The sequence below is a fragment of the Triturus cristatus genome, chromosome 5_2 (genome assembly GCF_964204655.1).
Source record: "Triturus cristatus chromosome 5_2, aTriCri1.1, whole genome shotgun sequence".
Lineage (NCBI taxonomy): Eukaryota > Metazoa > Chordata > Amphibia > Caudata > Salamandridae > Triturus > Triturus cristatus.
The window spans coordinates 238,072,894-238,100,225 of record NC_140588.1 but is presented as its reverse complement, the minus strand read 5'-3'; positions in this window follow the sequence as shown (position 1 = coordinate 238,100,225).

Below are 27,332 nucleotides of genomic sequence, written 5' to 3'. Positions count from 1 at the left end.
GTGTGATGTGCTCTGCTATGTGTTTGCTGCATTGTGGGGGAGTTGCCCCTGCTGCTCTGATTTTGTGTACCCTTCTCCCTTTGAGGCGGGGTGCCTTTGAATTGTGTGTTTTTCGGGGGCTGAATTGTTTTTGACTTGGGTCATATGTGCTCTCTCACAGATTTTTTGGCCTTGTGCATTGCTCCTCTGCTGCGTGTATTGTGCGGCATCGGTTGTGGGTGCACCTTTACGGATGTGATCCGCACTGGGCCACCTCCATGTCGATTTGTGGGCCATGTCATGTTTTTTGGCTGCTGCCATGCTATTGAGCATGCAGTGTCACCTGCATAGTCAGTGTGGCTCACAGAGACGCTGCTTTGCTGGATTCAGCACATGTGCATGGGTAGGTTGTGATATTGGTGATAGGGAGGGGGGCCCCTTTGTGCACATTGTGGGTGGGGGACTACTTGGTGTTTCTATGTGTGCTGCAGTGTACCAAGGCTATCAGGGACATGTTCCACGATCATTGTGCGTGTGCAGTGTGCTACACATAATTGTGCATGTGTGCCATTGTGCCCATCTCCCCCGTCCCCCAAGTCCCTGGTCGTTATTCACCCTGTTGCTGTTGGGTCAGGTCGTATTGAGCTGTGTCCAGGCCCCCAAATCCTGCCACCATCTCCTCACTGCTGACTGTGGTCACCATTTCCTCCAACTCCTCCTGTGTTGCTGGACCCCCACCTCCAGTCGCCGTTGCTGCCTTCCTGTTGGCGGCAAGTTTTTGTTTGGTCTGCCTTTTCACATCATGCCAGAGCACCTTGACCTCCTCCATTGACCTCCTTGACACTCCGACTGCATTGACGTTGGTGACGATGACCTGCCATATTTCCGTTTGGGTTGCCAGTGCCGCAGTGGAGGTTCAGAACAGTTGTTGATGGTGTTCTATCACCTCCGTGACGATTATCCGGTCTTCCTGCGGACTGAACCCCGTCTTCCTCTTCCTCGTCTCCTTGCCCTTCCCCGAACACGGGGTTCCTGGCTGGTCCTCCATGGGATTTGTGGAGTTTGGCTTGTCCTCTGCACTCGGTCCGGTTGCATCCATGGTGCTACGCAGTTTGAATTGGTTTTGATGTTTTTTTTTCTTCCTTTTATAGTGCATTTTTCCACCAGATGCGTGGGATTTGCAGGCCTGTGGCTGGTTTTCGCTAATTTTTGTATCGCGATTGGCCTCATCACATGATTTTTTGCATTCTCGTTTCGCATTTTTGCGGTGTGGCGTTGATTTTAACGCTGACATTTGACGTGTTATCTGGTGACTATCGCATGCTACTGCTTAGTTGTGAATACTTCGTTGGCATGGCGTAATTTTCAGGCGAGAGGCTGCGATGTTGAGAGTTGCGGTAGTTATCACACATTCTTGTGAATATACCCCAATGTGTAAAGCATTTAGAAGTATCAAAACAGTTAAAAAAGTTGACAACACAATACAATAAAAACCCAAATTTATAAAAATAAAGAATAATTTAATGAGCAAAAATGACATCAAAACAACAAAAATCCAATAAGGGGAACCCGGAGATTTGAATTTTAAATGGACTAAATAAAAAAAGCTCCAAGATGCATAAAATGCCAACATCGATCATCAGGTAGCGCTTGAACGGTACCTGGGGCAATTTAAGGCTGACTGTGATGGAGAACAGTTTGGATACAGAGTCCTGGTTCATCCGGATGGGAAACATACCTCCTTGTGTCGACAACCTTCAGTGAAGCAGACAGTGGGGCTGCCGTTGCGAGATGGGCTTGACATCTACTGATTCTGGCACTGGGAGGGAGCCTCCATGAAACCATTGGCAGTAGAATTTCAAGTTTCATGTCCCGGTGCTCTCCGGTGTTGATCGGCTCTCCTTGGACAGAGATAAATAAAAAGTTGTGGTCTAGAACCAATGAAGGCTTGGCGTTGACAGATTCTGGCATTAAAAGAAAAATATAGAGGGAGCTATGGCAAAGTCAGACCCAGTGATGTTGTACTTTTGTCGGATTAGCTGGGCAGGTTGATCATGGTCTCCCACTGGTTCTCAAGGTAAAACGGTTCTAGAAATTTTCTAAGTCCACTTTTTTTTAAGGATTTTGCATAGCCCAGAGTCCCAGAATACAAGTAACAGCACTTGGGGGTCAAGACTTGCTGGCCCTGGACTCTGCTAGTGGCTTCAGGAAAACTGATTTCTTGTAGATTGGTGTGTCCCTGTAGCTTAACAGGAGGTTATCCAATTGACCCACAGAGACCACTTCTTTTTCTTAGGTACAAGTGGTAACAGGGTGAGCCTTTCAGGTCTCCTCACTGGTCTCAACAGCAGGTGCAGACCTTCTTCTGACTTCTACAGGTCCCGTAGTGTCCTGAAGAGGGTGCCCAGGGTTACCATGTTAAAGCCTGGCACTAGCATGTGGATGGTGTTGACTCCTGCCCTCTCCATAACTAATTGGAATAAGTTCTCAGGGGTATCTCCACCCACTTTTGCTGTAGTTTCTGTGTGCCCTACTGCAAAAACTTTTGCTGATTTTTTGGGACTTTGTCCTAGGCCACTTGACATGCTGACTTTTTAAATATTATCAAATATTTACTAATTCTTCACACATTGCAATACAGCAAATCAATTAGCTGTGCTCAGTGTTTAAGGGAGTACATACAGCACAGAACAATAATTACTAAGATTAGTCTTCTACTGCTATCATTTCCAGCTCTAGTGCAGTGACTGACTTGCACAACGGTAGCCTTGCAACATGGTACAGAAGCAAGTGTGCACTGTCTAGTATAGGATTTGAACCAGAAACATATCTTCCAGTACAAATTCCTATGCCTAGACAAACTCAGATGAATCCCACACATTGGATGTATGCTGTTCCCTGCAGCACATGTGTAGTGCTTTGTAGTTTACAGACTTTAACAAATTTTTTCTTGTTCATCCATGCTTTGTAAGCATTAACTTGTGCTTCAAATCCGGGTCTAGCTCTCTAAGGAGCTCTGACTTTGCTTTAAATCCTATGCCAGAGTAACACCACATTAATGCCCCCTCGATACAAAGTGACAAAAAGTGGTGCAAAGTAGCACAAAGCATTGTTTGCACTTGGAGATAGGCACTAGCTTAAAATGCCTTTTGTGCAGGATAGTAAATATCATGCAAGACTTTGTGCCGATTTGCTTCGGTTTTCACCAGCTCAAAATTGCATTAAATCTGGTATTCTGTATGTACCCATTATAAACTTAAGCTCTACTAAGGGCCTGAATATGATTTTGGTGGTCCTACAGTGGACACTGTAATGCGAAGTCCGCTGTGGGACCGCCAAAGCCATGGTGCTTCCACTGGCCAGATTAGGAGTTATATCTTGGTCCAGCAAGTGGCCGTGCGGTGGTCTGACAGTGGTGGTCTGTCAGGCTCATTGAAGAACCTGACATGCAGACCGCCACTCTCAGAATGTCGACTGCACCTTCCTGCATGGTGTGACATACATACTGTACTGTAAAGGAACTGAGGGTGGAAATGCAGTGAGGGGGCACTACATGTGACCCCCCCTCATGCCCATCAGGACCATGGGTTGCAGGGAGCCTGTTACGGCCTTCTTTGTTGCCTCTTCACCAAACTTTTCATTGCTGGCTCATTGCCATGAAATGGACAGTGGACAGTAAACTTGTAATATACTCGGCGATGCCACAGCAGCATCACTTGTATATTGCTGCCCCTATCAACACTGCCTCTGCCGCACTGGAGCATTGACCATGGTGGAGTTGGAGGTTTCGTGGCGATCTGACCTCCGCTGTCATAATACTGTGGGCGTACCCGGAAGTGTGGCGGAGGTCAGCCAGCCACCACGGAATATGGATTGCTGAACTCGTAATCAGCCTTTTAGTAACTTTTGGCATTATTTATAGTTTGGTGGATGGAATACTCCATCTCAAACTTGACAGATATCTCATCAATCATATTGCAAGTCCATTACATTTTATGCCACTTGCAATATGGTGGACAGGACATCCATTTCATTTGTGATAGAGTATTGCATCTACCAATCTCTCCATCAGGTATTTTGTCTGAGGCAATATTATTAACTCCCTGTAACAGCCTCACAGCAGTAAGGATGATTTAGAGGTTCCTTGGATACAAAAAGTGAAAATAGCATTGGAGAGGCTTAAGGAAATCAGGGGATTGTAGGAAATTAGGGTATTAGTTGAGAGAGGCTGGTACTCATCGCAAGTATTCACCACAAACCCTGTTAGGCTGAATCACTTAAGTTACTAATTTAACCAGAGCTCAAAACCCTTGTAGCTATTGCACAGAGCAGACTGGGTTAGCTTATAATCAATGTGTAAAGTATTTATGGAATACCAACACAGATACAAAATACAAACATAACACAAGAACAATTCCAAATCAATATTGAAAAATAGAGCACATTTTAATAAATAACACTACATCAATATTACAAAAATCCAAAAAGGCTAACCTTTGATGTACATTTTTAAAGGGTTAAATAAAAATAGGCATCAAAAATTGTCAAGCGTCAACTGTGGTGCACATATTAGGGAGGATGTTCACATTTACGATTCTAAGTCCAATCCCACAAACATTTGGGAGACAGATTTACTATTCTAAATTTAGTCCCACAAATGGGAAAATATATACATTGGGATGAGGAGATTTAGGACCTGATTTAGATCATGGTGGATGAGTTACTCTGTCACAATGCTGATGGATATCCCATCTGCCGAAATATAAATCCCATTATATCTTATGGGATTTATATTTTGGCGGACAGGATATCCGTCACTGTTGTGTCGGAGTAACGTGTCCGCCAAGATCTAAATCAGGCTCTTACTATTCTGTCTCCAGGGGGGCATGACTAATGTCTGCCTAATTAGGAAATGGGTGCTCTACTACACGGTCTACTAATCTACTAAATATATTCATCCGTATCCCTCCACAGGGCTGAAATTCAAATGCCAGGACCAGCGGTAGTGCTGTTGAAGCCTTTATCGGGTACAGCAGTGGTATATAATGTTTGAAAAACAATTGGTTCATAATCACATCTTCGGCTAGGCCTCTGTTTGGGCCGGAACTAAAACTTGCAGCCTGTGGGCTATATCTTTTGGCTTCTCCCATGTTGCTAGAACTGCTGTGAGCCTTTGAATGGGATTCGGCTGTGCTGTCTACCATGGTTGCCTCAGCAACAGTTGAGCAGCCCTTCTGGGACTGTTGCCTGCATAGACCTCTGCTCTGATGACCAGCGATGAGCCCCAACAGTAAAGGAGGGGCTGGTGACCATCTGACTATACTGCAGCAGCTGCTTACTGGAAGTAGGGTGAAACTGTCTGCAGCCGGGTAATTGGGCTGTAAGACACAGAGACAGCACTCCAGAACCCTCTTGAATGTTTTGGACTGCTGCAGAGCTTTCTAGTGAGTTGCCATGTCCTCATACTGTTTGGCACTCTGCACATCCTTCGACTATATTACTTGGGACCATTTCTTTCTTGTGATACACTGCAAGTAGGTATGGCAATCACCTTTAGACTCTCTTTTAATTTTAATTTAGACACTGTAGATTTCTTTATTAAACACATTATTCAGATATTTTGCATTATTTACATATTGTTTGTTACTACTCTGTTGTTTATTATACATACATTTAGAATACTTGAGTATCTGACTATTCTGGCTGTATTAGTATACTTTTTTAACCATTGCTAAATTTGCTGATTTAGGATTGACTAATATATGGGAAAAAAACTGCATAGCTAAAATACTATTGTCACTGTCGTCATTGTGAAGCCTCTTGGTTTCACTGCAGTTGAATCATATTTTTGATGTTTGCTTCCTCTCAACTGTTAAAGTTGACAACTAAACGTGCCAACGACCAGTGGGGGAGACTGTTTGATTCAAAACAGCCTAAGATCATGTTTGTGACGCAGAGGGTGTCTCTGGCTTCATGCCCTGGACAGACTGACCTGAGCGGGTCACCACACCCTCCACAGAGAGTGATGAGATGGACACACCCAGCTTTCTCTTGCCACTGTGCACTCATCTCCAACAGATTGATTGGATACTTGCCAACCGCATGACATGTGTAGATACTATGAAACATCGAATTTATAAGGACAACGACCATATCAAGGAGACAGAAAGCAGAGTCTCTACAAGAGCTAGTATTGCAGAACTAATTTCTGATATGTCAAAGGTAACTTCCAAAAATGAAAATATGGAGCAGCACTTTAGGCGTAACAACATGCGCATCATTGGCCTGGCAGAATCCACCAATACAGGTCAAATTGAGACAGTCATAGATCAACTATTGACAGAAATCCTGAGCAAAGATCAATTCTCTTAATATTTAAATGATGAGAAGGTTCACATGTTATTGGGTCCCAGGCACCTTCTGGTGCCCCTGCATGCCCTATCATTGCCATGCTTCTGAATGATCAGGATAGGGACACTGTACTGCACCTCGCGAGAGAGAGGGTTTGTCTGTCGTACCAAGGAATTGATCTCAATATATCAACACTTAACTGTTTTTGGTAGGAGGCCAGGCACGCCTTCTTCGATGTTAAGAAGCTACCTACGACCTGCAAGATTCCATATGCAATGATGTTTCCCACTAATTTAATTTTCAGATTGATGGTGCTACTATGTTTTTCATTTCATGCTTTGAAATTTAGTAAAGCCCACTGCAAATCTCAACACAAAAAACAACAAACTGTCCTAAATCACCCACCAAACACTGACTCCGCCTCTCAAGACCTTTTCAGTGATGTTGAATAGTGCTTGTGCTTTTCGTTCAAGATAGAATTACATATCTGCTACCGCTGATATTTCCAGCAGGAGATGGTTTACATCTTTCTTGAGCAAACATTTTGGTCTTTTGTTAATGCTAATACTCTATATGCATGCCTCTAATATATATCCGGTATAAGCATACTCCCATACAGTGTATTCAGCTCAGGTTAATCAATATGTATTCGATGTGTACACAGGTATTCAGCCCTGGTGTTTATTTTATTATTTGAAAGGGTCAGGGTAGCTGGCAATATGATGGGTCGGTCGTCTTGATTGCTAGGGCTTCTTCAATGATGGTTGGCATCGTCAATGTGGGTGTGGGGCAGGGGTGACTGTTGTACGCTTCAAGTTACAGAATGTTTACTATCTATTTGATTTCCCATTTGAGGTTTTTGTTCATCAAAATGACCTGGAACGTTTCTGAGTCTCAATGGGCTGTGCAATCCAAACCTATGCTACTTTCCACATTGTCCTTCTCACACTATGGCGCACACTGTTACGCCGCTTGCCTGAAACGTTTACGGCCTAATGACTCCTAAACAATGGTATTTGTTGTTGGCTTATCAAGAGAGACATAAAATAGAGAATGCCTTTATCCAGAAGACATATATCGCCCCTGGAGAGACCAATGCTTTGCGGACAAATGGAAGGCTAGTAACTACTTTTCCTCATAAAGTTCGTACGCATCTGGTGCTGTGCATAGGAATTAATAAGTGTAAGCGGAGTGGGATGTAGTGGACTCGAAGGATAAATATAATGGCCTAGTGAATTTAGGTAAGTAAATTATACAGTGGCGGAGAGCTGTCTCCTAATAAGCACACTATTAGGAGGCAGCTCTCCTCCACTGTCCAATTTACTTACCTAAATTCAATAGGCCATTTTATTGGCCCTTCGAGTCCACTACAGTCCACTCCGCTTACACTTATTAATTCCTATGCACAAAATACTGATGTTCCCGAGATCTGTGGTGGAGACTTCAATCTGTACTAAATCCTCTCCTAGATTCCACCAAACTTCGTAGGGTTAGCAATCCCAATGCATCTGTACACTACTCTAGATGTTAGATTCTATAACCTATTGAATGGCTGGTTGGAGTTGAAGGAAGATGCAGGTATGTACTGCTTTTACTGTTTTGAGCTCCCAAATAGCTTTTTGGCTTCATTTTTCTGATACTGTCGCATGGGTGCGAAATATTGAATACTTACCTAGGACCCTCTCCGGCCACTCTAGAGGTGTTCTCACAGTAGCCATACCACCTTCTCTGACTTCTCACAAGCCATGGTGCTTCCCCTCTTCAGCACTGCTGGATTTAGTATTTAAAGCTGATATTACAAATGCAATAGAAGATTTTTTTTGTTTTTGCCACAAAGGTAGGAACTGTCCCCTTATTTTTGATAATTTGGGAAACATTTCAGGTTTATACACGTGGTATTTCCAAATTAAAAAAATCTGGAAATTCACACTCAACTCTTGACTGGATGCTAAACTTGCTGATGCACAGCGACATTATAAAACGTCTCCAGATGAGGCGTCGCCGCTGTTCTGGATGGCATGCTGGCCCACTTCAGGGAGGGTACTGCCTACCTACGTAAACAAGGTACAACAAAGAAATGGTCAAGTAGCAGCAACAATAGTAAGCGAAACATACAATAAATCACATCCACAATATCAATTTTTAAATTCAAGCTTACAAAGTAAAGTTGTGCAATTAGGCTCTGGCAACGCAGTTGCTCATTACTCTTTAAATAATTCAAATATTCCAAACGTAGGTGCTCAGGGTTGGGAAATGGGAGATAAGGAGTGGTTGTGGTCAAAGTGCAATTGTGAGGGTAGTGGACAGGGACAGGGTAGTGTGACATATATCCATCAAATTAACATGGTAGTGCTGATCCAGCCTTAACAAAGGACAGTTGTTCCAAATGTGTTACATAGCAGTATATAAACACTGTCACTGAATTACAGTTGTTCTGGCTTGTGATCTGGCTGTAGTCAACGTTTTGACCCCTATACAGTAAACCAGGTGAATCCAGCCTTAGAGTGGGGTCTTCATCAGGACTGAGAGAGTTAAAGGTACCTAATTAAGCATCCAGCATGGGTTGGGCAGTCGTGAGAAAAAGCTGGGCTCAACAGAGCTCTCAGAAAAGGGATTCTGAAGAATCAGAGCTGAGCTGTTTGTTTTTCAAGATTTGTCTGGAACCTGTCAGTGATCAGTGGACCTGCAGCTTTACCCTCCACCCCCTTTTCTGAGAGCTCTGTTGAGCCCATGCTGAGAAAGCCTTAGAATCACTAGAGTGTGCTTTTTTATTCACCTTCATCCACCGAATGGGCCTAGGGCATTTTTTTATAGAACTGGTAAAACTTATGTTCATTGTCCTGTGGCCAGAGTCAGAGTTAATGGACAATTAATCCTGACACCTGCAGTGGACAGGAACACAAAACAGGCTGTCCCTTGTTGCCCTTGCTGTTTGTCTTAGCCATCAAACCTATGCTTCCTGACTGCATGTGAGGCACATTTTGGCATAGATCTTATAGTCGATGTTGATTAGTCAGATCGGTCTATAGTTTTTGACCTCAAATGCATCTTTTCCTTCTTTCAGGATCACCACTATTGTAACCTCAGATACAGAGCCCGACACTTTGCCAATCAAGGCGAACAAATGGAATACAGCGAGAAGTGGTGTAGTGAGAATCGAGGTGAATGTTTTATGAAACAATACGGTGTAACCATCGGAGCCTGGGGCTTTGTAGGAGGTGAGTGATTTGATTGCTACTTCTATTTCATTTGGGGAGATTGGAGGATTGAGGATGGCTCTGTCAGAGGAAGAGGCAGAGGGGAGAGAGCAGTAGCACAGGTATGATATACATATTACAGGATTGATATGATTTTTTGCGGTGTAAAGGATTGAGTAGTAATTATGGAATACTTCTAGTGTTGCAGGGATTCTGCTCATGCACAGAACTATGCGCAGGAGACCAGGACCTCAGTGAATTGTGGTGTACCAAAAAACTCACCTCAGTACCCAGAAACCCTATCCGACCAGCGTCAGTGTCCCATTCGTTATCCGTATTATCTCGGAGGTCCCAATGTATAGACAACCCAGAACAAGCGACTTATTCTCAGGAATGGTGGGAATCAGGAATACCTGTTCGCTATTATTCATTTATCGATCCACAACAAAGTAATCAGAGACACGGTAAAGTTTAAAAGGTTTATTTCATAAACTACGTGTCCTAAGATGCAGTACTTTGGCTAACATAAGCAGACAAATGATTATAATTAAAACCATCAGCATTGTTACAATACCATAGAAAATGAAAGGAGAAATCACAGTATAAATGACAGTGGAATACAGCCACCTTCCTTTCGCTAGTAAACTAATATTATTAGACTAGTAGAAGGTCTCTAGGCTTGAATAGGGAACCGCATACCGTAAAGATCAGCTTTATGTGGATCACATCACAGGATCAGCTTTGCTCTGCGCCTGGAAATGTTCTTCTCCAGAATGTGTTTCAAACGCATGCAAACTGTAATATTAAAGGCTCTCGACATTCAGGTATTTGCAGCTGTGTGCATAATATGACTAGAGAGTGGGCCGATCAACCTGGATTCAAAAACATACATTGTCTAGCAGCTCAGAGTGTTTTGCACATTATGTTCAGACCAAGGTCGCAGCGCACGTCTAGGGAGGCGAACAACAGACAGTTCTCATGTGAAGAAAAGGCAAGCAAGCAGTTTACAAATAATAACATGTCTCTGCAGTGTCGTGTGCAAAAGCAACAAAAGTGGCAAGATGGCTTTCTAAAGCTAACGCGCTTATGCTAACATAGCAATGTATGTATCTAAATCGCTACCTTCACTACACTAGGATCTCCTTGTGGGACGTCACTGTGAATCCTGATTTACTTCTGATGGCAGTGTTTATACTTTTGTCCTTAGAGTATTTTAATTAGCTTACGAGTGCTTTACTAGCCTTGATTCTGTTTTTCCACATTGGTCTTTTCAATCCATTTCTGTGCACATGTGATTAATATTTGGTTGAATTCATATTTTAGTTTGCGCAGTTTGGGAATATCTTGGGACCTCTGTGGAGTGTCTAATTGATTCTTTTAGGGAGCTAATTTCAGACTCGATGGATTCAAGGCATTCATTTAGGGTCTTATTTCTCCTAGGTGCTATGGATAGTAAAGTTCCCCTTAGAGTTGCCTTTAGCGCATCCCATCTAACTGCATCTGAAGTAGCTCCCTCTTTGTTCTCTGCTAGGAACTGTTGTATTGTTTCAGTGATTTTGGTTTTAGAGGGTTTGTATTCTAGGATTGCGTCAAAGAGGCAACAAAGTTTTGGGAGAGTTGTTAGTCTATGATTGAGAGGTCGAGTGAAATACAGGTATGGTCGTTAATTAGTATAGGTTCTTTTTGGATTCAGAGCAGCCGGGATTAAAGATTTATCTATGTGGATGTAATCAATTCTTGTGAAGGTATGGTGTGTTGCTGAGTAAAAGGTGTGGTCACTGCCTTTTGGGTTGAATAGTCTCCATATGTCAAAGAGGTTATTATTCTTGCAGCAGAGTCTCATTTGGTGTGGGATCCATTACCCGAAAACTTGTGGGTAGACAGTCTGTACAGGACACCAACCATTGGGAGGTTGAAATCACCCCAACAATGGTTCTAACGTTGTCAGGGATTTCTGAGCTGCCTTTGTCTAGGTCTTGCCAAAATGAGACGGAATTATCATTGGGTGCATATGTGTTCATCACTGTCAGCTCCCTGTTTCCCGCTAGTATCCTATTGATTAACCAGGTTGTCATGTTGGTGAGACAAAACAGTTTTTTTTTGCAAATAGGATAATGACCCCATTTTTTGGTCAGTGGCGGGGGAGATTAGGGTGTCAGCAACCCAGGGGCAATATAATCTGGCATCTTTGTGTGACCCGGTATGAGTTTCTTGTAGTAGGATTACATCTCCTTTTAGTTTATTACAGTAATCTTGGTATTCAAAGAAAAAATTCTAATGTCAGCCATCGTGATTTGGGAATGAGTGTGTGGCTAGTTATTTATTGATATTTTGGTCGAAATAAGTATGAATTTATTTCGAGGCGGGATTATCATCGGTGGAGCGAGGCATATTCAGTACACTGCCGGTATCTGTAGATGTATGTAAAGTGTGGCTTTGTTTTGTAGATAGTTGCACTGATACTGATTGGTAGGCTATTATACTGTGTAGAGGTCGTAATGATTGCCTTCCAGACCTGCTTGTGGGTGAGTTTACTTCCTTAAGGACATCAAAGGGGGTGTAGGGAGGAGATATATGGTAGGAGATGAAAGAGAGAAATAGGAAGGCGATAGGAAATGCAAGAAGAAGCCTTGACCAAATTAACCCCCCGAACCCTAACCCACCAACCTCCCATCTTGTGAAATGTGGGAGTACCCCATATTCCCACCCTGATTTGAATAAGGGAGATGAAGGCCGCAAGGGGGCTAAACAGAGACAGTGGCTATGGGGCTCCATCCTGTTGTTGTAAATAACTGAGATATACAGGTTGAGAATGACATATGCTACATGAAAATGAAATGTGCTACAGAGAGTGTCAAACTGAGTGATGCTGAACAGGGGGAGGATAGTAGTAACAGAGTAGCTTGGGTGTGTCTTGTTCTCCTCATCATGAGCGGACGTGGTAATGTTTAGGAAGGTTGAAACAGTGATAGTTATGGTAATCATCAAAACCAATGTGTTAGTGGGTAAGGTAAGAGAAACAATGTTAGTCACACTGGTGTGTAAGGTAGGAGAAATTATGTTAGTTGACTTTTTAAACAAGTTGACCTATTCGTCAAAGTTTAGTTGGAGCTTACTAAATTGAACAGGAGCATAAATTATGCTAAAGTGTAGCGAATAGAGACAGAGGAATAACTAACCCAGATGCAAACTGGTTAGGTAGACATGTCCATTTTGGTGTAAGTGTCCAAGAAGGCTTGTAGGTCTGCAGCAGAGCAGACGATTTGGGGTTTGTCTTTGAATAGTATGCAGAATCTTGCCAGGTCCAACGAAGGAAAAGGAGATGTTGCACTCCCTCAGGCTTTGGTGGAGGATTAGGAATCCCTTTCTCATTGCAACAGTTTCCTTGGAGTACTCCTGGGCAAGTGTGATTCGAGATCCTATACATACCTGTGACTTTTCCTCATATGCGCCAGGATTGTTTCTGTGTGATGGTAGCACAGCGGTTTGAAGATCATTGTCCTTGGTCGAGAAGAGTTTCCCTGTCTTCAGCTGGATAGTTGGCCCAAGGGAATCCTATGAGCTAGTTAGATTTCAAATTTGATGACTAGTGTGAGGGTAATCCAAGATTCAAGGAATTCCACGAAGGTGTTGATATCTTTTTCAGCATTGTCGGCCAGGCCAAAGATGGAGCGGTTTCCTCTGCGATTACGTTCTTCAAGTTCAGAAATCTTTGTAACCATTGTCTTCTTTGAGATAGGAGTGATCTAGACAGTTTGTATTTGAATTTTTAGATTCTTCCAAGTGGCTAATTCTATTTTTGGCCTCAGTGAGTTTGTTATAGAGACCTTTGATGTCATCACATAGAGCTTGGATGTCTTGACGCATGGCAACAGTGCTAGTTTTTGTTGCTTGCGTTAATTCATGAAGGGACTCCAGACATTGAATGAGGACTTCTATGCTGTTAGACATGTCTCCTCTGAGTTTCGCAAGAGAGTCCAGAAGGGGCATATTTGGTTTTGAGCATTTGTGGGATGTTTTGTTCTCCTTGTGGTCGCTCTGTTCTTTCCCTTTGTTATCAGCCATCATCAATGGAGATGGGGGAAGGCACCAGGGGACAGGAAGATGAGTTGGTGTCTGTTAGAATTCTGCACCCTAATAAGTTTAGGTCAATATCTGTCTGCTCGTTAGCTGTTGCCGCAGATAATCAAGTGTTGGTTTTACAAGAACGTGCTGGTGATGTTTGGCAATGGCATTGGAAACTGAGGACTAGTCCTTTTATCTTCTGGCTAGTGTTTAACTGGTATTGTGAGAAAAAGACTGTATATGTAGCAATTATGGGATCACAGGCGATGAGTGGTCAAACCTTTTACTCTTCGTCCACTGTAATCCAGTCTGGTGGCCACTGGGAGTGGGTTTTGCCTGACTTAGGGGTCTATAAGAATGGCGGAAGGACCGCCACTTCCAGCCGCGCAGTGGCGATCCGTCCCCCATCCAAAGTGGATTTTGCCCCCGCCACATTACGATGGCAGGGGAATCCAGAAAGAGACAGTGGCGGACGCAAAGACCATCCGCCACTGAACCGCCACAGGCAATCGGCATGATTGCCTGGCGGATGGCCCATTGAATCATAAATGGTGGCGGTGCCTAGCAGGCACCGTCCACCATATTATGATGCAGCCCTTGAGCCAGCCTTTCCCTGACGGCGATTCCGTCATGAAAAGGCTGGTGGAGGTTCTGTTTGGGGGACCGTTGCTGGCCCCCAGAGTGTTGGGGGCGCCGTGTATGTGCACTGGGGGGTACCCATGGTACCCCCTACATTTCAGTGCACCAAGTGGCAGGCACCATGTGGTGGCTGCCACGTAGTGCACTGAAATGCAGAGCCTACATTTTTGACACTGCGGCGGGTGCTGCTGTCAGCAGAACCTGCCGCAATGTTAAAGATGCAGGATGCAAACGTCATGGTGGCGGTTGCATCCTGATTCGTGGTGCAGGACCGCTGCATGTATGACGGACGGTCCCGGTTTACACCATGATGGCAGACAGACTCCAGTCCGTCCGCCATCCTAATAACCCCCTTAGTCAGGAAGGTGAGCAGGGTGAAGACTGGACTAAGCGTTATTCTAGTGGCACTGTTCAGTCTCTCCAAAGGATGATAACTATGTGACAGGATATCAGGCCATGGAGAAGTAGATGGGATCACTCCAGATAAATAACAAAATGACTGGCAGCCTCCATATATGGTGGCAGCATATAGATAATCAGCGTATTTTTAGGCCAGAGGCAAGTGCATGAGATGGCTTGAGGCACATGAATTGACTGAGGCAGATAGCTTAAATTAGGCACCACCATCAGAGCGCAGCAGGTAGGGCAGCAATTTTAAAGTCAGGCAGACAGTAGGTAGTCCTGATTAGGCCCGCGACAGGCCAAGCGGGACACTAATGGACCAGTGAAGACAATTACTTGATTAGGCGAGGGTGGCATGTGTGGTCAGAGGCAAGGAAGATGATTTGGCTAGACCTCTCTTTGCTTTCCTCATGCCACTCACAGCACCACGAAAAGGCTCCCTGGAGTGGCACGCTTGATCACAGGGATCACCTAGGTTGGCACGACAAGAGAAGCCAGGGGTCACCATTTGTAGTCTTGTGTTACTGCTGAATGTGACACTCTGTGGGAAACAGTGTCAACAGTGGGACGGTGAAGATTCCACAAGGAGGTAGGTCGACGCAAACCCTCAGGTCAAAGTTTGTCAAGATTCAACAGACCGCTGCGCAGGTATGAGCTTCTGATTTTGGAGATGCAAGTAGTTATGTATAGCCATTAGGAGCAGTGCTAACGATGCGATATTGCATTCTCGGTGTCTCCGACGTAGTCGCTGATGAACCTCTGAGTTGCAGTCGCCATCATTCAGGCATAGCAAGTCAATCACGAGCGTGTTTGAAGGGGGTTGTGGTGCTGTGGCAGAGACGGTGAGGCAGCGGTGCTATTGTATGTTTGCCATTGGATTTGTGTTTTGTATATTTGCGGAGCAGTTGTGAAGATTGTAACGTGGCAGTTTTTGCTGGAGTCGTGCTTCTGCTGTACATGTAGGGCAACTAGCACTAGCCGCTGTGAAAAGCGTAGCAAGTCCTTGTACTTATCTTGAGTCGCGGGGGGAGTAAAACCATCTACTACGTTCCCCGGTAGAGGTGCTGGGTGGACATCTTCCCCATGCATCTATGAGTTGATGGTGTAGGTTCTTCTAGTAGGCGTGTTCACTTAGTTGACTCTACGAGAGCCAATAGGAGCGCTCCGGTAAGCACTGGCTGTCATTTTGTGCAAAGTGCATGATAGTGGTCCCTGGGAGAAATTAGGAGGTATCACTCCGTTAGAGGGACAGTGCTGCCCGTGTGCTCAAATCGTAACACATGGTGAGGATGCTATTCTTGCCCAGATTAATGGTAAGGGTATCGTATTTAAGTGGATGAAGCTCAGAGCCGGCAGACTAGGCAACTGTTGTGTACATGCTCAAGCCACGCACCTTTTATATCTCTTTATTAACATCCTCATTTCTCTGGGTAGGCAAATATGTGCTCAGCTCTGGGAGTTGCTCACTTGATTCATTTGCGGTGGTGGCACCTCTCACATGAGTTGGAAAAGAATCACATATACATATGAAAGAGAAGGGTTTGTGGTCCCACAAATAGGCCTGGGCTAAAATTCCGTTCCGCTCGCGGAAATTGCGATAATTTGACATTTTTGCATTCCGCGGAGAGCGCGAAAATGTAAAGATTTCCGCAATCTGCATTTTACCGGAAATTTTTTGCTTGCTCGCGCTGTAAAATAATACATTCTCACATGCGCGCTATCGCCTTACCTGAATCCCCGCGTTCGCCGACAAGTTTTCCCGATCCGGTCGCGTTCTCCACGAGATGTTGGATTGTTGGTAGCCATTTGCTCTGCTTCGCGACAGTTCGCGCCCGCAGTAACGTCATTCGTTGCGTGATCACGTCTTTCTTCTCGTGATCATGCACCGCGAGACAAGTGAAAACAAGATGGCCGTGCTCGTGAGCAACCCCATGGGTAAGTTGTCGAGCTGCGACCACGCAGAAAATACCACGAACAGGCGGGAAAAAAACTTCTGCATCTTCGCGATATTTCCGCGTATTTGCGAAGATTTTTAAAATTTTCACGATAATTTGCGAAAGTGAATTTCGCAAATTCCGCCCACCCCTACCCAGAACCCAAGGGTTATTTCCTAGTTGCACAGGTGCACTATGTTATTTACTGGCTAAGCCTGAACTGTCCAGCTGTGCATCTGTCGATTGAAAGTGGCCAAATAAAGGTGGGTGGATTATGCACAATGCTAGGAGGTATAAGGTCCTGATCTGGGGTTTGCATAGAAAAAGTTCAATGCACTATTTACTAGGGACTGGGATTACCACTTTTCAAGATGGCTGGAGATTTGCTTCCTCGCACCACAAATGCTGTTAAGGAGCAATGGCAGTCTGTCTTGGGGATATCCCTCTCTGATAGGATATGAAGCAATTGTTATGAACAGATTAAACAGGTTTCAATTAATCAAAGACAGACTTATCAGTTTTAACTTTATTAACCAATAGATTACTCTCTGTGTGGCTTGCACCAAACAAACCCATCCCGAAACTCTGCGTGTTCTTGATGCTCCACTGACCCTGCAGACTTTTTCTTCACGTGGCTTGGACTTGTCCCCCAGTTCAGGCCTTTTGTTCTGAAGTCACTTCCACGATCGGTAAAATTAACAGTATTTCAAGCTCCCTACTTATGTTGTTGATATTCCATGCTAAAAGAAGAAATTGGTGGCCTTGCTTCTGGTGCTATCCCAGTGTCGGGTGGCACAGACGTATTTGAGGGACCCTATTCCAAGACACTGAGCACAGCTGTGTGATATTACATTTTGTAATGATCAGGTTGACACGTACTCATCATTGCAGTACTGAAAGACAAAACCTAGATATATTTGGGGTCCATATTGGGGTTATATGTTATATTTGATTGATGTCAATAAAACATCTCTGGCCTATACACTGGGCCCAAAACCTCCAGCTCCACAGAGGCCCAGGAAACACAAAAAAAGTGCATCCAACTATGATTATTAAACAATATTATTTTGCTCTGTGATTGACTGAGTGCTCTCATACCATGATTGCCTTGCCCTGAAACGTTTGCTTATTTACTACTGCTTGGTTATCTCTGTGAGAGTTTGGCCTTGGTTGTTTTTATTTTTTATAGTTGTGTTTGTATTGTGTGACTCTGATGCAACTTTGTCAAAAACCTAATAAAAAGATTATAAAATTAAAATATTATTCTAACTCCAGTTCCACAAATGTTAGGGAAAGTGCATCTATGAGGGGTGACTGATTTACTAATCTCACTCCACTCCTAAAAACATTGGGTAATGCGCATATACGGGGATTCGATTCCATAGGGGCACAACATGTGCCCCCCCGCATGCACACCGAACTCCAGAAGTGGCAGGGGGCCCTGTTAGGATCCCTATAGTTGCATCTCTGCCACCGCTTTCTTTTCAGGCTTACCGCCATAAAATGGGCAGTGGAAAATCATCTGAGAATATGCTCGACTGGGCATCAGCGGCACCACCAGCATAGTCCTGCCCCTTACCGATGCACCACCACCGCGGGATCCTGGATCCTGACGGACATGAAGGTCCTGTGGCAGTCCGACCGCCACACTCAAATTACAGCAGGTCGTCCTGCAGTGGTGGTAGTGGTCAGACAGCAACCGCAAGTACGAAAGTCCTAGGACTGCTGTGCTCATAATAAGGCCCTTACTATTTTAACACAAATCCCACAAACATTGTAAAAAATGCTTAGATTCAGGGGAGTCTTACAAATGAACAAGTTTATTTGAATAATTTTGAACCCCTATTAAGATTTTTGTTTTTTAAATCATATATATATATACTAATTAGCTATTTCGTTTAGAATAATGAACATTGTCTAAAATAAAATAATTTAAACAAATTAAAAATAATACAATGTAATATAAAAGTTATTCATAATTAATAATAATGTGCGCATGCAATTCTCACAAAAAAACAACATATTTTTAGATATAAAATAAATAAACAAAAGATGCCCTTCCCTCCAAACTGCTTTATGGATCAGTGATTTCCTTACAATGTTCATTAAATACTAACATAAAATGGCAACCTAATAATATAGCGTGCATACAAGTCTTGTAACATTTTATACAAGCAGCTAACAAGAAATTAGCTCATTGAAAAAATATAAAGTAGAAGCCAATGCGAGAAATATTTAGAAAATGTTTCCTATAGCATCACCTGCTTATCATGATTACTTTCTGTGGTACCTTGTATATGTCTGCTGTTACACTATTCTTTTGAAATGGCATTCCATGCATTTCAAGTGAGCTACATGCTATCAGTTAATTCTTTTGAAAGAAACAAACACAAGGATATTGCTAAAGGGTGTTTGCCTTGAGCTGAAAAAATATTAATCTCCTCTAAAGACGAATCATGTTCTGCTTCTCAGATCTTGAAATATTTTATTGAATATCAGGCTGCAATCTAACACAGTCTAGTCTTCTAGTTATGCAAGGTAATATGCTATTCCTCTCTTTTGAAGACATCCCAAAGATATGTTTTAAGGAATTCTGGGGTTCCAGAAGAGTTTCAGATCGGTGTTGAGATGGCACTTTCAAAATGTTGGCGGGTTTTGTGTCACTTTTAACATGGGAAAAGTGACGCAAAAGTGGTGCAAGGGGTTTGTAAATCTGCCCATTAAAGCCTAATTTTTGTTAAGGATTTCTCTGCTGCAAAGGTACAGAGGAAGCTACTATCAATAACTGTATCCAACCTTCCCATAAACAAGAGGTGTCATTTAGAGTTATCTAGTTATCTAGTTAAATGTTCAGTATTCTGCATTTTCTTTACTAGAAATTCAATCATATAATTGAAAATCTGGAATACCCAGACACCCTTTTACCAGAACTTTTTTTTTTCCAAGATATCGTAGGGCTTTTAACTTCCAAATAAAACTATTGATCCAACTTTGTAATTTGACGAGCTCTTTAGCATCACATTTTAATGGGACACAATTAAACAAATGCGTTACCTTACGGAAAACTGACATTTTCACCAGATTGACTGGATCAGGGGATTTTTTTCCATCCTTTGATAATATTTTTGATCTTGTTCATAATGTTATCTCAAGTTTTTTCTTTTCATCAAACCTTTATTTCAGTCGTTTGGCCATAAAAGTGCAAATAAGCCATATACCTTAACTTTCCAGTTCCTAGGAAATGACAGGATCACAGAGTTAAAAAGCCTAAAATACAGTTAGTAAAAGTATGCATTGACATTTCAGTTCATAGCGTTGACAGGGTTTCTGAGTTTAAAAAAATCTAAAATACAATAAATAAAAATGAATACAGTACAATTGTAAATATAGGTCTAGACATCAAAAGCACTAATGCAAAAAAGAAACCAATATGGATCCCTTTGATAGTAAGGGTGCAATAATCCATTACACAAAATTTCAATGCCCCACAGCAATCTGACAGATATGCCCCATCTACAGTTTCTCATTTACCACATGGGTCTAAAAATAGAATAAAACTTACAGTGATGTCAAGGTAAATATTACTTAAAGATGAGATATTGTGGAAAACCATTTCACCATGCAGCCATGATGTAGAGCCCTTATGGGACAATTAATACATACTTTAGATTAAAATGTGGGGAATACTAGCGGCAGGTTTGGCCAATTGAAAGCTTGCCACTTGTCTCACCCTCCACATTGAGAGTAAGCAGCGTGATACAGCAAAGAGTATATGTTGGCTTACATCAAACCTTGAAATGCGAAGGGCATTGTCATATTCTCTAACACCCAGGAGCCGACAGATTGGAATAATCCACTTTTTCCTGCTGAAATGATATGTTGGGCAAAAGAACAACATATGCTCTACCGTTTCCCTCTCTGAGCCACAGGTTGGGCAAGCACGACCAGTTGATTCCAACTTATAGGCCCATTTACCAGTACAAGTTTTTTCCTGGGATGCTAGCTGTGTCATAAGTGATCCTTAAGTATCTAATCTCATCTTGAATAAGGTCATCATTTACATTTAAATTCTATATTATAATTTTGGACTTATCTTCATTAACAATACATGCAGTCACTTCTCTGAAATAGTAATCTTTTGAATTTCCTCGATAGACATCTCCAATCTGCTGTATATATCTTTACATCATCTGCATCTAAGACTACCTTGCTAGAAAGCATGCCTCACTAATAAGGAGGTATTTCCTTAACCGACTTAAGAGTCTGAGATAATGGTTCAATATATAGATCAAATAACAAAGCAGACATCAGACAACCCTGTCTAGTTCCTCTTGTAATATTGAATTTAAAATTCAATCTGCCTTTATTAATTTTTTAGCTGTGGTATCATATATAGTGCTTCAATGGCTTGGAGGAGTTCCCCTTTTATACCAAATTGATATCTCAGACTCCACAGGAAAACCCAGTTATTTGTATCAAAGGCTTTAGCTGCATCCAGGGTAATGACAGTTAAATGTTTTTTCTTCTTTTCAGATCTATTTATAGTTTCCAGTAGTGTATGAACTAACTACTACATATTTTGTCCTGGTACAAATCCTTTTTGACCATGATGTATCAGATGACCAAAGCTCTGCTCAGTCTTCTTGCTAGTGTTCCAGAAAAAAACGTTATCACCATTTAACAAAGTACTAGGCCTAGATGATTCACATTGCCTGTAATCTTTATTCGGTTGTAGCAGTAAAGTAATTGGTGCCTCATTCAAGGATGATAGAATTGTGAATCCATTCTTTAACATAAAGTTGTATAATGATTTATAGCTGGTTTTATCATTTATTGTATCCTCTTATGTACCTCTCCTCGGATACCATCTACTCAGGCAGCTTTCCCATTAGCTAGTCTCCTTAAACGCAATACAATTTTCTCTTTTATAATAGAGCTATTTAGTTGCTCACGTTATTAACTTTGGCATTTGTGTATCTCACAACTAGGCCTGGGTGAAATGTTAATTGTGCTGGAGTAATCAGTGTAATTTGTGCAAGTATGTATTGCTTTTGTGATGCACAATTGCCAAAAATATGCAGTAAAGCAGGCTTGAGCAGTTAAGAGAAAATGATGAGCAAAAATCCTACTGCAAGAGCACAGAAACAACGATCTAAGAGAGAGTGTGTGGCTGCTGGCTACAGATGTTCGCATCCTATAGCATTTAGTGCCATTTTCTTAGCGATAAATGCATCCTTTGGCCCAGTTTGGATGCAAGGGTGCATTTCCCACTACAAAAATAGCAGTGAATGCTGGATTACGCTTCTAACATAATTAAGCAGAATTATGAGTAATTTTGCTGCAATTAAGAGTAATTATGCTAAAGAGAAAAAGGCAAGTTGTGCTCACTCCTACCTTCAACTACTACTCCTCATTCATTGTTAAATTCTGTGTCTGTTGTTACTGAAAAAGACCTCTAAAAAGATTTTAAAACTTCTTCAATCCCTTTAAACCCATTTGTAATTGAGTTGGTTTGAATATTAAAGACTTTCTTTATTATATTTGTCTGTGGATCCTCTTTTGATTTCTATGCTAGGATGGCCTAATTTTTTCTCCATATTCAAAATGCTTAACTTTGCTTACCTCCCATTTTCCAAAGATTCTCATCTATTTGAAATCTGAAGTCTGACTGCAATTTACTCTTAATCTTTTTAAGTTTCTGGGGGTGTCTGGACATTTGCAGTTGCTGTTCACAATATTTTATTTTATTTTCTATATATTGCTATTCTGTTTGTTGTGATACATTTTTTTTTCATTTTTCCGACCATAATACAAACAACCCCATCAACCTTCCACCCCTTCGAAGCAGTAATTCATCTTGCATCACGACCATTAGGCAGCGGTGAATAAATACATAATCTATATATAAAACTGTATAAAACATTGAGGATATGCATAAATCATATCACAAATACATCTTAAAATTCATCTTAAAGTGCAGGTATATGTGCCGAGATCCTCATATGTATAGCAGGGCCCCTTACAATACCATTCAGGTAGCGAAAACTTATTGGCTTTTCACTATACAGCATATTAACTGAACAATGTTCCATTAGCCTTTCATTTTTCTTTTATATGGAAAATGAAATCCTGAGATCAATTATCTCCTGCATATTAGAAACTTAGGGCCCGATTCACAGAACAAACTTAAGACAAAATCCTAAACTTAGTACCATTTTGGTATTCACAGAATGCACTTACTACTTCTGGTATTCACAGAATGAACTTACTACTTTTGCTATTCACAGAATAGATTTACGACTCCTAACTTTCATCCGCACTCGGGCAGAGCTTCCGGCCCGGAGGCGGGGCTTCCGGGCCGGAGGCGGAGCTTCCGGCCCAGAGGTGGAGATTTTGGCCATGGTTAAATCTCCGCCACTGCCCGGAAGCTCCGCCTCCGGGCCGGAAGCTCCGCCTCCGGGCCAGAAGCTCCGCCTCCGGGCCGGAAGCTCCGCCTCCGGGCCAGAAGCTCCGGCTCCAGGCCGGAAGCTCCGCCTCCGGGCCGGAATTTCCGGCCCGAGTGCGGACGTAAAGTTAGTAGTCGTAAATCCATTCTGTGAATAGCAAAAGTAGTAAGTTTATTCTGTGAATCGCAAAAGTAGTAAGTTCTTTCAGTGAATACCAGAAGTAGTAAGTGCATTCTGTAAATACCAAAATGGTACTAAGTTTAGGATTTTGTCTTAAGTTAATTCTGTGAATCGGGCCGTTAATTATTTCAGTCTGGAGCCAAAGCAGGGCAGTGCCGCAGCATACTAAGCAAACGGCATCTTTCCCCCATCAGCATCCTCAGTTTCTTTCTCCCACTTGTGATCTAGCTTTTCCTATGGGTATTTTTGTAGTTATACCTCTCAGTAGGCTTTGTACCCATCCCGGATTATCTTTATAGAGGTAGTGCACATTCTAAAGTAAAAGAATTGTTTTGATTTTTTTCTTTTCTCCTAAATTATAGTGTGCTCAAGTAACAGTTTATGATCCATACTCCATCTGTATCACACCTTTCGATTAGGGATTTATAGATAAACTTTCACTGCAGCATAATCTGAGACATGAATTGAGGACTGTGAAATTTTTACTTCAGATTCCATCAAAGCCCTATAAAGAACTAATGAGGTCTAGTCTAGAAGAATGGTTGTATTTTATGAATGATAATTGTAGCCCATTTGCTTCCCCCTGTACTCTCTCAAGGCATGCACTGCCCAAAGTTCTGCATCAAGCTCAAAATATATCTTCTCACAGCAAGTGTATTGTTTACCTTATGTGTTGTGGACCTGCCCAATCTATTATCCAGCAAATTGTTAAAGTTCCTACAATAACTATTAGGTCCTAATACTTTACAGTTGTGTTACTAAGCAGTTCACATAATACCCAGCATAGACCAACAACTTGTTTTCGGCCAGATTAAATTCCATCTTCCAGATTTATCATTTTAGCCTGCAGTATTTCTACATCAGGATTTGTCCTAACGCTAGTGCTTCTCCTTTTGTCACACTAGTACTTTAACACAGGGTAAATATGAAGTCCTGTAGCCAAGATGTAATTTAGGAAGGTTTATTTAATCTTAGCTGTAGTTTGGTAAGTACATGTGGAGCAGCCCCACCAGGAGCAGCCTGCCTGCTGCTCAGCCCATGCTCCAACTGTCAAACCTCAGCTCACAGGCACCCAAACATTCCATTCATTATCACCACACCAACATTCCACGCAGCACATTCCCACTAGCTGAGCAGCTAGGGAGAAAACAGCAGGAGAGAAACATAAATACATATACAGGATACTACATATCCTCCTCCTTTATATAACACAAACAAATGAAACTGCAAAGCGGGATAAAATATTGACAAGAAGAATCATGCAAAGAGATATAATGCCAAAGTACATAAATGCAAGAAGGAATAAAGCATTAACCAGAAATACCATAATGAAACATTGAGAAAAACACAAAAGTTAGATGGGAAAATATACTATGAAGAACAACAATATAGCACTGAAAAATATAAAGAAGATGCATAAGTAAATATACAAGAGGAAATAAAAAGATGCATAGATAAATATACAGGATAAAATATCCCACATCCTCCCCCTCTATCAAATTGATAAAATATGGCAGAGGAAACAACATATTATATAACAAGCACAATCACACCTATGACCACCATCAATCACACCGACTGACCAGACAGGCATGAGAGGAGACACAACACAGCACAACTTGAACTAGCCATATAAACTACTGACACACACATGTAAAATATAAAAGTAATGGGTGAAGTACACCTGACCAACCATCCCCAAACAACAGTACAAAGAGTAACATGTAACGACAGGTGATGTTCACCCACAACACACATCCTTAAAGTAAGGACAACTAGTGAATAATGTAGAAATGGGTGACATCCAACCTTACAGACATCCCTCATGTAAGGACATCAAATAAAATGTGTAGCATAGGGTGACTTCCACACCATTCAGTTATTCCTCATGTAGGGTATAAGACACAAACTGTAGAAATGGGACATGGACCCATACTGCCACTCCCCATGTAAGAGCATCAAATGAAACGTGTAGCACAAGGTGACTAAAACACCCTTCAATCTTCCTTCATGTAAGAGCATATAAAGCAAACTGTAGAAATGGGACTTGCACCCATTTAGACATCCCTCATGTAAGGGCATGTAACGAAACATTTTCAAATGGGTGACTTCCATCCATACGATCATCCCTCATGTAAGGACACAAAGAATAAATTAAGGAGATGGCAAAACCCACCCATAAATCAATCCCATGAGTAAGGGATGTGTACAGTCAGTTCAAAGTAACAATGTAGCGTAAGATGTAATGTAAAATATCGACATAACTCAATAGCAAAAAATACGAACATGCAGCAATATAAGTGTGGCAAAATATAACAAACAAATGCAGCGTAACATGTGAGAAAAAAACTAGGCATCACACATACCAATAGGTTGACACTCTGGACTATGCACACCAGAATTTCATTTCCTTAAAATGCCAAAGTGCACCATTTGTAAGTTCCTGTACTTCCAATCAAACATCAGTTGGTAAAGTACCCCAAATGACACTTGTAAGTAAAATCACCCACACCACATGAAACTCCACTGATCCACACAAAGGTGGTAAAAGCCACATTGGAAATCATTCTCAGACAGATACAATTCATAAAGCATGTCAACAAAACAATAAGCATGATACATGTGATAACTTCTATAAAATGAAATATAATGTAAAGCTGCGCACTAAGAAAACACATGGTAAAAATAGCAGCACACATACACAGGCAGTAAAAACATCATGACTAAAAAAACACTATAACTGCGAATAATAATACCAGATAAGGCAATCCAAGACTCAGTGAGCCATATCTCTCTTGATATGGTACAGAACAATAACTGGTACAGTTTTACCCGCATCCACAGATAGAGATTTAATTTGGAGGTGAATCTAAACCCACATGGCAGTAGGTCCAAACCAAAGATGGGAGAATGTTTCCACTGTAAACGTTTAGAAAACCAAAAGTAAACAGTTTGAAGACCGCTGACCAAACCCAGTAAACTGTGAGCCAGCTCTATGGCCCACATGGCGCACCTTAACGGCAGCACACATAATAATTTTTTTCCGATTTCCATAGTTATGAGATTCCCGTCTGCCTGTGCCTCCTCCTCACGAGTGCACATACTTTTGAGGCAGTGGTGGTGCTGAAGGGCTGCAGGGCAATCTGTCTCTCTCCTTGCTTTAACTCTCCTTAATTTTCCTTTAAAGTTGTGCTTTCTGTCGATTGTACATTCTTTTGTAGCACGCAAGGACTGAGCCTTTTTTGTTTCAATGCATATCTTCAAACTATAAGTGTACTTTTAAAAGGCAGCTTGTGTAGTTTCTTTAAATGTTTTCAGTCTTTCAATCTTCTTGTAAATGTAATCATCAGTATTTCCAGAAGTAACATATGGGTCTGTATCCAGATCGTCGCTAAAATGTAATGATGAAGTCCAGTAGCTGAGATGTAATTTAAAAAGTTTTATTTAGTCTTAATTGTAGCTTGGTAACGTCATGTAGAGCGGATCCACCAAGAGCCGCCTGCCTGCTGCTCCGCCCATAATCCAACTGTCACATCTCACCTCACAGGCACGCAAGCATTCCATTTACCATCACCACACCAACATTCCACACAGCACATTCACACTGGCTGAGCAGATGGGGAAAAAGCAACAGGAGAGAAGGATAAATACACATACAGGATACTACACAAAGGCAGTCAACATACCTCTAAGATAGATTTTTTATCCCGGCAGACACTTTAAGTAATTGAGCACAAAACTAAAGCTTCGATCATGAGTAACAGTTCTTTTAACATTGATGCATGAAAATCAACTGAAACATGCTTTTTTGAGTAGAATTTTTACCCAAGAGGACCCTTTGAATAGTTTTTTTTAACACATTGGCATTTTTTTACAGGAGGAAAGTGCCACAGAGACTGAAGGCTACTGTATCTACAGTAGAAACTTCCTCTTCTTGTCCTGAAAACTCTGCTTGGATCAGCACTTGGCCATTTTGAATTTAGATGAGGGATAATATTTGCACACTTTTTGGATGATGGCGGCCTGAGGTTATAAAAATAATTTTGTCTATTTCCATGTGGTTTTTGTGAATCTGCGGAGGTTTGCTAAACATTTTACTGAGTTGTTATATTGGTGTTTGGCCCTGGTTTTCCCTGTAG